General features: G+C 45.6%; 1 protein-coding gene across 5 annotated transcripts in view; it reads right to left on the bottom strand.

The window, feature by feature from the left end:
• The window catches only part of LOC146401912 (uncharacterized), a 163,874-nt gene that overhangs the window by 97,407 nt on the left and 51,884 nt on the right, over positions 1–14,583 (bottom strand). The window lies entirely within an intron of this gene.

The raw sequence follows: 14,583 nt of genomic DNA, 5'->3' as shown, positions 1-14,583 counted from the left end.
ACAGTTTCTCTATTTATATAATTAAGGGAAATCTGCTTTGTTGTTTGCAAAAACGCTCATCGGAAAAGAAAGTGATTTCTGTTTCCCCTTTTCCGTGTGCTCAAGCCCCAAATTCTGAGGAGTGAATCCCACCTTCAGCTGGACACTAAGTGGCCATCGCTACCTGCCGCGAGGCTGGGGATACTGTTGAACTGCCTGTATCAACTGAGAGCTCGTAACAGATTTCAGGGTTCTATACTGATGAAGAAATCTGGGGAGAATCTGCAGTGGGCAGCCACAAAAAGCCAAGCTGGAACTTCGGACTCTATGGAGTCAAAACCTGCTGGATCTCCATGGGCAGGAGGAAGAAGGGGAGTTAAAAACTGTAGACAGAGGCACAACTCCATCAGCTCACAGGTTCCTCCTCTCCTTCTTGGGGCTTCTCCATCTGCCCCCCATCCCACCCTGCATCTTGAACCCCTGAAAGCATCGATCTCTGCTTTTTCAATTCTCTCACCCAATTAGCGCTGGCAGTCAGGTCCATAGATTCCGACGCCTTGGCGCCCCTTGGCGCTGCCAGATTCCTCTTCTTGCCGTGTTATTATACCCAAGACTTTCACCTCCTTGCCTCCCATCTCCAATTTGAAGACATTTTCAATGCTGTCGCCAGAGGACTTTTAACCTTAATTTTTGTCACTACCTCTCTCGCAGACACTCAATGGCTCCCCATTGCTTTTCTGGTAAAATACAATCTTCTCAGCCTGATTTCAAAGCCTTCGATGCTATAGCCTAGTTTATATACTCTGTCTCATTTCTCTCCTTTCCTTTTATGTTGTCTCTCAAATCAAACCAAATAACTCTTCTTCCCACTTTCGCCGAAAGGATATTTAGTTTCTAGTCATCCTAAAAATATTATACTATGGTTCAGGACAGACAATTTATAAAACACAGAAGAAAAGAACAAAGAAAAAAATAAAAATACCCCATATTCTGAACAACCAGATAGAATCCTTCAGAGAGAATAAATATGTGAGTTTATTTTTCTGTGGGCATATGTAACGTATAATAAATATCAATCTATATGATAAACTTGAGATGACTGTGTAAAAACATTTCTGTACTCTAGGGTTTTTTTTTCCCCATTGAGTAATATATGAACATTTTGTCACACCCTGAAATATCCTTAAAAATCCTAAATTGAGGGAGTTATTTTGGAACAGTGCCTGGGATGGAGCAGGTACACAATAAATGTTACCATGTTAGCTCTCATCAGTAATACTAGCTAGTATCATCTGAAAATGGGATATTTAACAACAGTATAATATGTGATTATATATAGCTATGCAGCAATTAGTATGAGGTATCCCTGGTTAAACACTCAAGGTTCCTAATTTGATGCTACCAGATATAAGCGTGCAATGACTCTCTCCACATCTGTGTACATATTTGCATGTATATGTACGTGTATGTATGTGCATGAATGTGTGTATACATGTATGTGTATATGTCAGCCTTTGTATGTATGCATGTATGGATGGATGTGTGCATTTCTGCATGTGTAAGTATGTGTATGTGTGTTGTGAAGCTGTGTATATGTGTGTATGTCACATGTGTATGTATGCATGCATGTGTATGTGTGTATGCCTGCATATGTATGTGTGTGTATGTGTGTGTGTGAATGTGTGTATACATGCATGTGTATATTCCAGCTTGTGTGTGTATGCATGCAGGTATGTATGTGTGCAAATCTTCATGTGTGTGTGTGTGTGTGTGTATGAATGTGTGTATATGCTGGCATGTGTGTATGTCTGTCTGTCTCCAAGTATGCATATGTATGGGTGTGTATGAATGTGTATACATATGTATGCATATATGCCAGCATATGTATTATGCATGCATGTATGTTTGTGCGCATATCTTCACATGTAGTGTATGTGTGTTGTGAAGGTGTGTACATATGTATGTGTCACATGTATGTATATATGTGTGCATGTCTGCATATGTATCATGTGTGTGTGTCAGCATATGTATTGTGTGTGCATGTGTGTGTGCCTACACATGTATGTGTGTGTGTGAATGTGTGTGTGCACATGCACATGTCAGCACATGGTATGCATGCATGTATGTGTGTGTGCTTGCCTGCATATGTGTGTGAGTGTGTGTGTGTATATGTGTTTGTATATGTGTCTGTCTGATGTCTGCTCATTCTGTTGGAAAAGTTTCCCATTAACCTTAATTTTTATCTTTTTTTTTCAACCATTCTGAATTTATTTTCTGTCCCTTGCAACTTGAAAGAGACTGACCCAGTACATTGTCTCAAAGTCACCAATCTCAGAGGCGGGCATCCTTACTATCGATGGCCGACTTCCTTTGGGGGAAGGCTTTCCTGGCTCAAGACACCACCCCCCCCTTTAGTACATCAAGGTCCCAGAGTTTCAGCCCAGAGTTGGGTCCCAAGTGCTGGTTGGGGGAGAGGGCAGCGTTCCCTCCTGGTGGCAGGACTGGAGTCTCGGGAAGCAAAGAGCCGCCTGCAAACACGAGGATGTGGGCAGAAGGTGCAAGGACTTCCCTGAGCATCGGGGCAGATGAGGGTGTGATTTTGGAAGGTGGAAGCTGGAGACCTGGGGAACTCGGAATGTTTGTTTTCAACCAAGCCAATGGGTGGGGAGAGGGTGGATAGGGATGCCGGGCCAATCTGGAAGCCCACCAGGAGTTCCTAACATGCCCGATCACCGCCCCCTTGCTTGCATTGTTATCATTTGGCCCATTTGATAAATATAAATTGGCATGTCTTTATAATTCAATTCCCATCCCCTTGATTAACAATGACGTGGCGTTTTCTTGATATATACATGTTGTCGCTTTGTATTTCTTCTCTGCAGACAGAGCTGGCTGCATAATTTGCGGAACCCGGAGCGAAATGAGTGTGGATGGCCCTTGTTCAAAGATCATTAAGAATTTCAAGATGGTGACAGCAGAACATGAACCCAAACACGGGGCACTTCCAAGCACGGAGCCCGCACAACTTCCCATCATCGCACAACCAGGAAGCTGGCCCGGCTGCAGATCAGAGTCTCAGGATTTTGACCATTTTTATATTGGTGTTCTTTTTTTCTTTTTGATTTTTCCAAGCTCTTTATATAGCAAGCATATTGATATTTTGCCACATTCTGTGCAAAAGTCATTTTTTCCCGCTAGTGTGTGCTTCGCAGGAACAGAATGCATCACAGAGGGGCCTCTCATCCTGCGGGGGGCAGGCGGGGAGGCAGGAAATCTCCGCATGGCTCCAGTCCTAGTCGAAAAGCCAAGGTCGGCAGCACCGTGTCTCAGCTTCGAAGTCACCCAAGCTTCAATCACGCTGTTTTCTCTCTCTGCCCACACAGCACCCTCCTCCCAGTTCATCCTGTGTGATGTCACCCCCTTCGTCGTCTGCCTCTGAAATCATATCGCCCAGCAGCATCCCTGAAAGTCAGCCCCACCCCAACTCCAGAGACGTCTCTCCCGCACCCCTCTCCTAAGATACCACGGCTTCAATCCTTCACAGAGCCTGTGGCTCTGCTCCCTCCCAGGGCGAGTGCCTTCAGGTCAAGGACTCCGGTTGGTTCATCGTTATCTCTGTGTGTCTCGCTATTATTTTCTTTAACATTAGGACTTGGCATTTATTGAGCACCTACTATGAGCTAGGCAGGTATTCTTCCAGAGACTCATTTGCAGGATGACTTTGCATGATGAATGCTTCGAGGCAAGCAGGCAAACGGGGCTACTCATCAAAGTCAGGGCCGCCTTCTGTTCTGACCTGTTACATCTCATCTCAGCCCACCCTGGGTGAGTCCCTAAGTGCTCAGCGAAGGTCAGGTGTCATCTTCATCTTCATCCTCATCTTCACGGCCATTTACTGGGCGTTCATCAGGAGGCGGGCACGCACCCTGGAAACAAATACACACAGGGGAGAGTTTTCTCAACTCCATTGCACAGACAGGAACAGGAGGTTTAAGGCTCTGGAGTCAGCAAGTGGCGAGGGGAGAGTTTTATCAACTCCTTTGCACAGACAGGAACAGGAGGTTTAAGGCTCTGGAGTCAGCAAGTGGCGAGGGGAGAGTTTTATCAACTCCTTTGCACAGACAGGAACAGGAGGTTTAAGGCTCTGGAGTCAGCAAGTGGCGACGTTGGGGTGTAGACCCTGGCCGTTGCTTCCGGTGTCCTCACATGTGCCATGTGGGGAGTCCCCTCCTCTTGAGCCAGAAAGGAAGCTGCCAACTGCTCCGCGTAAAGGTGACGTGCGCTCTGTGGGTTCGTTGGTGGTGATGTGGCAAAGCCTCGCTCCTCTTGCCTCTTTCACAGACGTAGCCCCTTTTAGATGCTAACATGGTCCTGCTGAGAGTCTGCTGGAGGACCCCAGAAGAAAAACAATGATGCTTCTCAAAATGCAGAGTTCAGTCCAGACTTCAGGGACCTGTGTTCCCAGAGTGTGGTCCCTTGCTATAGGGACGCGTGGCATTTATTTAAACAATTAACTCACAGGTTTTGAGCTTGAGGCTCCCGGGGATCGGAGAAATCAAGAGACTCACCCAGAGTTAGAGAAGGCGCGGCAAAACCCCAAAGCCTGGACTGGGAACCTCAACTGTCTGACTCCAGTGGAGGTTTGTCAGGAACTATTTCTTTTTTTTTCCTTTCCTTTTCTTTTCTTTTTTCTTTTTTTTGGCTGCCCCACAGCATATGGAATTCCAGGACCAGGGATGAGAGCCCAACTGCCGTTGTGACCTACCCCTCAGCTGCAGCCAGGTCAGACCTTTTAACCCCCTGTGTTGCCGGGGATCGAGCTTGCATCCTGGTGCTGCAGAGACACCACAGATCCCATTGCTCTACAGCGGGAACTCCCAAGAACTATTTCTTGAACCAAACACCAGCATGCCAGGCCCCGGACAAGGGGCAGGATTAAGGCGGGGAGGGTCTGGCTCTCTGGGGACTCAAAGCTTTGGGGGGACAGGGAGGAAGACGCCTCATCCCCAGGGAGCTACGGTTCAACCAGACAGAGGCAGTGGCAGAGGTCAGGCCTCTGGCCGGCTGCAGACACAGAGCCGGGTCCTGAGGAGGAACTGGAGTGAGGGGCCGATGGGTCCTGAGACCTCTCAAGACCCCACTTCCTCCTTTCTCCAGAGCCTGTCATGGCCAGACTCGGACCTGTGTGAACTCAGCCGCTGCTGGCGCTGCAGAAGCCCTCAGGCAGAATTCTTCATTTCATCCTTGGGCTTGAGCACCTCACCTTTCCTCTGCCACGGCAGCATCAGCCCATCCAGCCCTGAATCCCTCAGCCACTTCCTCATTTCCCCACCCACCCATTGGTCCAGCCAGCCACCTGTTTTTTCAGTCATTGCTCTCATTCATCCCTTCATTAATTTAAGACATCTATTAGGCCCCACTGTAGCAAAAGTCGATTTAGACACCATGGGAAAAATGGAAAAAATGGATAAACAATGGGAAAAATGGATAAATGATGGGGGAAAAATCGTAACTAAAATTACCAATAAGACAAAATGAATTCCAGAAATAAAAAGTGCCTGCCTGCTCCTGATATACATGTTACAACTCTCATTTTGCACGGCTTGATCCAGCAAATGAAGACGACCCCAATTTTAGACACCGTAGCTACATCACGTTGGGGAATTGTTGGCCCAGCAAATGCTTTCATGAAACGACCTCCAAAATGTTAGGTATTGCCAAGCCCCAAACTCACCCTCTCTACCCACCTGGCATCTTTTAGTGGCCTATTGTTAAACCTTCCAAAGCAATATAATGACCAAAATTTACAATGTCTTTTTTTTTTTGGTATAAATGTCTGTCATTGAAAACCCAATAGTCTCTGATAATCTATGTGGGGAGAGAATCTGAACAATGCGTGGATGTGTGTGTATATATATTACATATAACTGATTCACATTGCGGTGCAGCAGAAATTACCCCAACCTTGCAAATCAACTGGGCTTCAGTAAAACTTTAAAAAATGAAAAAATAAAGTAAAATTAAAAATAAAACAGGCTGATAAGACTCATCAAGGTATGAATCTTTAGCGTGCGTACAGGGATGTTTAGATGAGATATCACAAAATAAAGAGAAGTCATTTAAAGACCGTCTCTCTCTTGCTCTTATGTTCATTTTGACATATACCAGTATTGAACTGGTTTTCCATAATTTAATAAGAAAAGGTTCAAACATCTCTAATACGCCCTCTTGAAATAAAATGAGGGGGAAAAAGAACAAAACGTCGTATCACCCTGTTTTAATTGATACCTCATCTTTCGCTTAAATTACATGTCAGAAGGAACTGTCTACTTCAAGGAGAATATTGATATTTTATTCCCATTACCTTTTTTTTTTTCCTGTGGAAGGAATAAAGCATTAAAACGGTGATTATATATGAATCACATCTTATACATCAGAGGTACAGTATAATTAGAAAAATAATTTTCACCACTTGTAATACAGTTTTACAAAACAGATCCATCCCTCTGTTGGAAGCCGTGTTTAACTCAAAGAATTCAGCTGCATGGTCTACGCAAGAGACGCAGAAGAGAAATCATTTCCATGAAACCTGTCTCTTATGGTACCTGCGTGGTGAGAAGCATCTCCAAACGGATCCAGGAGAGGGATGGAGGCCCTAAGAAGTTTGGAGGGGACTCCCTGCAGCCACTGGAACCCAGGCAGGGCTTCCATGACTGGAAAAAGAGAGCTGCAGCGCCCTGGGGAGAAGCAGGTTGGGAAGTTATATTGGACGTGGGCCATCTCCATGTCTGTAATTCCATCCGAGGAAGAGAACAGTGGGCTTATGGTTACCAAAGGGGGCAGGTGCGGAGGAGGGAGGGACCTGGGGTTTGGGATGGAGACAGGCAGTCGAGGTCCATGGAACAGGTGGCCAATGGGGACCTGCTGTCTATCACAGAGGACTCTACCCAGCACTCCGTAATCATCTAGGTGGGAAAAGAATCTGAGAAAGAATGGATGTGTGCATGCGTATGACTGAATCACTTTGTTGTACAGAAGAAATGATCCCAGCACAGTGAATCAACTACACGTGAAGAAAACTTGGAAAAGGTGAAAAGAGAGAGATGAGAAACTCTTCTGAGTCGTCACCCTCATGGTGACACAATCATCAATCTGCAACGAACAGGACCCCGGGGGCTCCTCGCCCTAAAGCCTTTCTGTGTCCCCCACTTCTTGGTCTTAGGAAATGGGCCTCCTTCAGTCTCCAGGGCCTTCCCTGAGATCCCAGGGGCAGGTTCAGACAGTTGCTGATCCGGGAAGGAAGCGGATGCAGAGACTGGGGAGGAAGAGTCAAAAAACAACAGTACAGCCTGGGGCAGGGTCCTGTCTCCCTCTCAGGGAAGGGATCCACATAATAATATAGGCATCTCACACACCTAAGAGAAAAGCTGGATTCCTTCTGCTTCTTTTAGAAATGAATGCTGTAAAACTGAACAGCTTAGAGTCCTTCCTTGTCCTTCTCCCTGACCTAATTGTACCCTAAACACAATCACCCGTAAACTAAAGATTAGGATTAGGCCCCCTGAGCACAACTGCCTGTGGGTTAAAGTTTTTTTTGTTTTTTTTTTGGTTTTTAGGTCCACACTTGTGGCGTACGGAGTTTCCCAGTTCCCAGGCTAGGGGTTGAATCGCACGGCAACGCCGGATCTTTAACCCACTGAGTGGCCAAGGATTGAACCCACAACGTCATGGTTACTAGACAGATTCATTGCCATTGCACCACAAGGGAACTCCGCCTGTGGGTTTCAGATTATTGGCACATGATGTTTTTCAGGAACTTTCCTGGTTTGTTCCAATCTCTGATCAATGTTCCTTTTCTCAAGTCCTGTTATTCCAGACAATAACCCAGAAGACCCCCACCAGGACCATCCCGAGATCTCCTGACTCCGGCTTTGATGACTCAGATTCCCCCAAAGAAAGAAGAACGCAAGTTGGCCCCAATCTTGACTCCTATCTAAAAACCCGTTTTTCTCCTTTTTACTATAAAACTCCTCACAACTCTTTCCAAGGTGGGGGGCACAGTCTTTAGGGCATTAGCCTGCTGTGAACCCTCCTTTGCCTGGCAAAGCAATAAAGCTATCTTTTTCTCCTTTCCCCAAAACTGTCCCTGCACTTCAATTCAGCACCCACAGACAGAGGCCAAATTTTGGCAACGAATCCACTCACTCACTCACAGATACCACCTGGAATCGGTTTCCATTTCTTTGATTTTCTGGCTTCTTTAGATTCTTTTCAATGCAGAGTTATCACTTCTACCAAATAAGAAAGCTATCTTTTCCCTTTCATGAAACCAAGAAGAGGTTAGAAACCAAATGCGGAGTTCCCGTTGTGGCACAGGAATCATGAGGTTGCGGGTTCAATCCCTGGCCTCACTCCATGGGTTAAGGATCCGGCATTGCCATGAGCTGTGGTGGAGGTCACAGACACAGCTTGGATCTGCTGTTGCTGTGGCTGTGGTGTAGGCCGGCAGCTGTAGCTCAGATTCGACCGCTAGCCTGGGAACCTCCATATGCCATAGGTGCGGCCCTAAAAACAACAACAAAAACATCAAAGGAAACAGAGCAGAGACAAATGGACAGGTTTGGCTCAGGTGAGAGGAGGATGGGAACAGGCAGGTAGAGATGAAACTGACAACTGATGCTGGAGTGGGGGCAGGGAACCAGGGGACCAGGGACCCAGGCAGTGCAGGTAGGGCGGGGCCTGTGCCAAAGCATCCTCATCACTTTACTACCCCAAACGCCCAATCCAGATGTTGACTTAAGAAGCTCTTCCCAAATGTGATCAGTCCAATCCCTCCCTGGGACCCCAGTAGTTTAGACTTGAGTTTTGCATTTATGATGGTCTGACTTGCAGCTTAATTCGTTATGCAAACATGACCCCTCCATCCTGCATCTCACCCTTATTCACGGCAAGTCCCCTGACCATGGTGGGGTCTGGGGGAAAGGTTTTAGAGCCAAAAAAAAAAAAAACACTGAGTTTGAATCGTGATTTCTATCTCCCCTTATATAAGGGGGATCACAGTTATGCTCCACTCGCCTCTGAGGGTTATTGCAAGAATCGAATAAGAGTAAATGCGGGCAAAACACTCCATAGACAACTGGCATGTCTTCGTTTGTTTATTGCCTGTCTATTTTTATGTCTCATTTCTGAGTCCTCAGTAGCCAACACAATGCCTTGCATAATGAAGGTAAGCAACAAATGTTTGTTGAATTTGGTTGACTAAAGCTTGGATTCAATTGCAAAACCCTTGCAAAAAAAAAGGGAAATCCATACTTTTTAAATTCAGATTTTATACCTCCTGGCAAAAGACAAGTCAGGCTTACTGCCTTTACTCTACAAAGGCACCTTAAGTCCCTACTATGCGTCCCACAAAATGCTGGGGACCCAGAGATAAGGAGTGCTTGGCTTGACCCCCCTGAAGTCATTGTCAGATAGGCATGGTGGACATCAAATAAATCAATGGCCTCATGCCATGCACTGGAAGGACCAAGGAGGAGGTGTGATTAAGACAAATAAGGCCAAAAGAGAGCAGAGGTCAAGTCTCCTTTAAAACTAAAATCCTTCTCAAGCCCACAAGCGGCTCCTGACCTGCACCTTCCTGTGACCTCGAGGACCTCATCTCCCACCATCCTGCCCTTTGAGCACAGTGCTCCCTCCATTGCCCTTAAGCACATCAAACAAGGGCCCACCTCAGGGCCTTTGCACCTGCTGTTCTCGCTGCCTGCAATGCTCTTTCCCTCACTCCTGCATGCCTCACCCCCTGCAATGGTTAATTTTGTGCGTCAATCTGACTGGGCCACATGGAGCCCAGATATGTGGTTAAACATTATTCTGAGTGTGCCTAGATGGGATTAACATTTGAATCAAGAAACTGAGTACAGGAGTTCCTGTAGTGGTACAGTGGTTATAGAATCTGACTAGGAACCATGAGGTTGCAGGTTTGATCCCTGGCCTTGCTCAGTGGGTTAAGGATCCGACATTGCCGGTTGCAGATGCAGCTTGGATCCCATGTTGCTGTGGCTATGGCATAGGCCAGTGGCTACAGCTCCGATTAGACCCTTAGCCTGGGAATCTCCATGTATCGCAGGAGCAGCCCTAGATAAGGCAAAAAGACAAAAAAAAAAAAAAAAAAAAAAAAAAAAGAATCCGAGCACAGCAGATTGCCTTCCAAATGTGGGTGGGCCTCCCCCAGTCAGTTGAAGGTCTGAACAGAACCAAAGGTTGGGGAAGAGGAAACTCCTTCTGCCCAACTGATTGAGCTGGGAGACACTGGCTTTTGTTCCTGCCTTCAGACTTAAAGTGAAACCGGCTCTTATTGGGTCTTGAGCCTGCCGGCTTTTGGACTGGAACCAACACCTGGACCTCAGACTCCAGAAAGGACTATACTGTCATTTCCTGGGTCTCTAGCTTGCCAACTGCAGACCTCAGGACTCGTCAGTCTCCATAACCGTATGAGCCAATTCCTTATAATAAATCATATATATATGTGTGTGTGTGTGTGTGTGTGTGTACACATAAATGCACGTACACATACATCTTACTGCCTACACACATGTGCACAAGTTCCCTCCTGGTTCTGTTTTTCTGGAGAAATCTAACACTTCCCCCTACTTTATTCAGATCTCCACGTGATCTTTCCTGCCAAGCATCTGAAACTGCAGCTCCCCCTACCCTCCACCACATGACCCAATATATGTATTAACTTATCTGCTATTATTTTGATGCCCTTACAGGAATGTCAGCTCCATGAGAACAAAGTGTTTGTTTGGTTTATTTATATGTCCAAGTGCCTATGGAACACTGCATAGGCATACTGCAGGCATTCTTAAATGTTTGATGAATGAATGAAAGTTTCAGTGGGAGCTAGGATCTGAAACTCCTGTCATCAATGTGATTCCAAGCACGGGTCTAGAGAGATGCACCTCAATGGTCACAGCAGCAAGATTTACAATTGCCAAGATATGGAAGCATCTAAGTGTCCATCAATAGATGAATGGATAACAAAGATGTGATTATATACACATGATGGAATATTACTCAGCCATCAAAAAGATTGAACCTTTTGCCACTTACAGCAACATGGATGGACTGGGAGGGCCTTATGCTCAGTGAAATAAGTCAGACAGAAAAAGAAACATACTGTATGATAACATATGTGAAATCAAAAAATACCACAAGCTAGTGAATATAAAAAAAAAAGAAGTAGGCTCACAGATATAGAGAATAAACCAGTGGTGACCAGTGGGTATGGGGGAGGGGTGATGGGGTGAGGGTGGGGGAGGTGCAAATGATTGGGTGTAATATAGTTTCAGGGGTGTATTGTACAGTATGGGGAATATAACTAAAGTCTTGTAATAACTCTAAATGGAAAGTAACCTTTAAAAATTGTATACAAAGTTAAACATTTGAAATTAAAAAATAACAGGGGTCCCCAGAGAAAGGGATGCTGTTACATTCTTCCTGATCCCCCATTTCAGGAAGGAAGTGAATTTGCCAAACAAAACAGATTCCTCCATGATGAAATGGTTGTGGAGTTTGGAGCAATTTCTGTTTTCTTTCTTTTAGGAAGCGGTAAGGAGAACCCTGTTTATCCTGTTCCCGGGCACTGTAAGGGGTATAGGCTGGAAATAGGAAAGAGGACATAAAGCTGATGAGTGCTAACCCTGTTTTCCCACCGAGGCTTCTGCTCGGGCCTACTTAGCATTTCAATCTATATAAACTCAATGGACCATAGAACCCTCTTTTATATGCACTCACCAATTAACATTATTCTTTAATAGGAAGAAGGTTAGAAGTTTTGTTTTTTTTTAAGTGGGATGCAAAGCAGCATGCAAATCACGAAAACAAAACCTCATGAGTGCAGTAGGGTGGAAGGCACTTTGGGAAGTTAGACTTGGCACTTTCATGCTAGTTTTTCAGCATCCTTACAGTGCATGGAAAAGAGCCTCCTTAGATGGCATTTTAAGACCTTCCATGATCTGACCCTGAACTATCTCTGCCACCTTCCCCTTATTCCATCTCTGGGTTTGCTGAATGCTAGTCACACTGCAGTTCTCAGTTCCTTTGGCATACTCTTCAATGTCATGCTTCATGATTTTTCTGAGACCACTCCTTCAATTAGGTCCTTTCTCCCTCTCCCAGGCCATCATTTTTAATCATTCGATATTCATACTCCACACAGACGTGGAACATCACATTCAGTCCTCCTGTCTCCCCCAGCAGGACTCTTGTGCCGCTATTACACAATAAAAATAAAATTGTTTATTTTCTGGCTTGCCTCCCTAGAGGTGGTTCTGTTGGCCTCCCAGCCGAAACTCCCTTTGCCCAGCAAAAATCTCAACTTCCACTTGGCCATCCCCCCTCTCCCCATCTTCAGTTCAGGTGTTCTAGGGGGGGCTGCCCAAGGCCCAAACCAATCAGTGGTCAGTGCCCTGCTCTCCGTGACTGGCTTGAGGTTGGACATGTGACCCCTAGGCTGGTCCAATCAGAGTCTCAGGACTATCGCCGAAACTAGCAGAGGAGAAATTGAAAGGGGCGGATGAGACCTGGGGGAGCAGTTTTGCCATAGCTCAGGCAGAAGAAGAACCAGCAGAGAAGGCACACAGACTGATGAAAAAAAAAAAAAAAAAAAAAGACCCTGCTGACAGCATTCAGTGCCTGAACCCAGCCGTGCCTGAAGCCAGATCTGCACTTGAACTTCTCAGTTAAGTAAGTAAGCCAAAAAAGTGATGTCATTTGCAGTAGAAGCTGTCCAACGGAGACACCTACTCCCTACCAGATTCTAGAAGGCAGACTCTGTATCCAGTTGACCACAGTATCATCCTACTCATTTAGGGGAGGAAGTGCTCACTTAATGTTTGTTGAATATAGTTAATGCAGTTTTGAAAAATTGCTTTTTAATAACTCGACTGTGCTCACTGGACTAAATTGCCCCAAGTTTTCATTTGATGTAATTATGAAATAACACCTTCAACCAAGGTAGTGTTTTAAAAAATTCTGGTGAGGACATTTGTCTTCATTTAAGTGTTTCTTAAATATTATTTGTCCTCTTGTGGGAGAAAAAAAAATTCAACTGCATTAATGTTTTTTGTGTTGAATATGAGAGGAAGCTCCTAAAGACTAATTTTCCAGATTACTTATTTTATATTTAGTGCCATTAATTCCACATGTGTGAAAAACATATAATTATACCCACACTATTAGTACTGAATAAAATTCTGTATTATTCAAGTGTAGTAATAGATAAATTGGCACTAGACTCATGTACACAAATGAGGCTTTTGAACTTTAGTGTGATTTCAATTATCTCACTTTAGCATCAGAAGTGCTCAGCAAAATATCTAGATTCTGCATTTGCTAAATATTTCTCCACCTCCAGCATCATTCTGGTAAAACAGCGCACAGGATAAATTGCTAGGGACATAAGACTTTGTGCAATCTGCGTGTTCTTTCCAGTAAAGGGATGGCAGCAGGAGAGTGGTTCCCAAATGCCGTTCCAGGGACCACTAGTGCTTTGAGATGCTCCTTGAAAAAAGAACTGCGCAGTCAAATGTCTTTGGATGGCGCTACATCAGACGCCCCCTCTTGAACTGTCAGGAGGCACCTTAGGATGTTACAGGCTCTGAGAAGTCCTGCATTGAGAAAGCCCCGGAATATTGTTTCAGCCGGCATTTCTCCTGCTTTGGGCTCGGTGCCTAGTAATGTCTATCAACAACCTGGGAGGTGCTGCTCTACCAACTGAATACTAGGTGGGCATTTGTTCTTCTGCCTGCTTGGAGCTTGGTGGAGTTGAGCTTCCTTCATCCCTTCTGGTCTGATTCCTCAGATGAACAAGTGGCCATTGCCAGTCTAATGGACCGAGATGCCATGTATGCTACCAGAGGGCCTGCCCCTCCTTCCTGCTTGGCTCACCTTCCAGGCCTGACCCTGCATTGCCTTGAATTCACTTCTCTCTATTTTCCAGCACAGGGCAGAGCAGTCCTTCCTGGACCCCTTGCCCCTGGGCCAGGTCACATGACTAGTTCCAGCCAATGAGTTATAAGCAAAATAATAGGCACCCCTGCCTGGCTGGGGCAGCGAGCTGCCAGCATGGGGATCTTCCAAAACTCTCTTCTTCCTCTTACCTGACCCAGTGGGAGTCAGCCCGCTCAAAAATACAAAGGATGCCCAGCTAAATTTGAACTTCACGTAAACATGCCATTTCAAATATTGCATGAGTCATACTTATACTAAAAAAGGGTGCTTGTTATTTTTCTGAAACTCAAATTTAACTGTGTCCTGTATTTTGCTTGGCTAAGTCTGGCGACCCTAAGAAATAAACCTTTGTTAGGGCCCTGCGATGCGGGGATTATCTGTCACCACCCTACAGCCTAAGCAGTCTATCTGCCACAGGCCACTTGCAAGGGCGACTACCAGGACTGCAATGATGGCCAGGTCACATCACTCTTCTGAGAGCAAGGTGTGGCCTCACCAGCTTACAAAGTCAAGGGCGCACTTCAGTCTCAGCACCCCGAGAAGCCCTGAGCAGCAACAAGGAACAGGTCGGCGTGTCACAAAAGCACTATC

Source organism: Sus scrofa, chromosome 7 (assembly GCF_054392235.1).
Source record: "Sus scrofa isolate SSC_HxYL_T2T_F1_AM1 chromosome 7, Sscrofa_HxYL_maternal_Yorkshire_Landrace_v2.0, whole genome shotgun sequence".
Lineage (NCBI taxonomy): Eukaryota > Metazoa > Chordata > Mammalia > Artiodactyla > Suidae > Sus > Sus scrofa.
The sequence above is the reverse complement of the archived record's forward strand: the minus strand, read 5'-3'. Positions and strand labels throughout refer to the sequence as shown.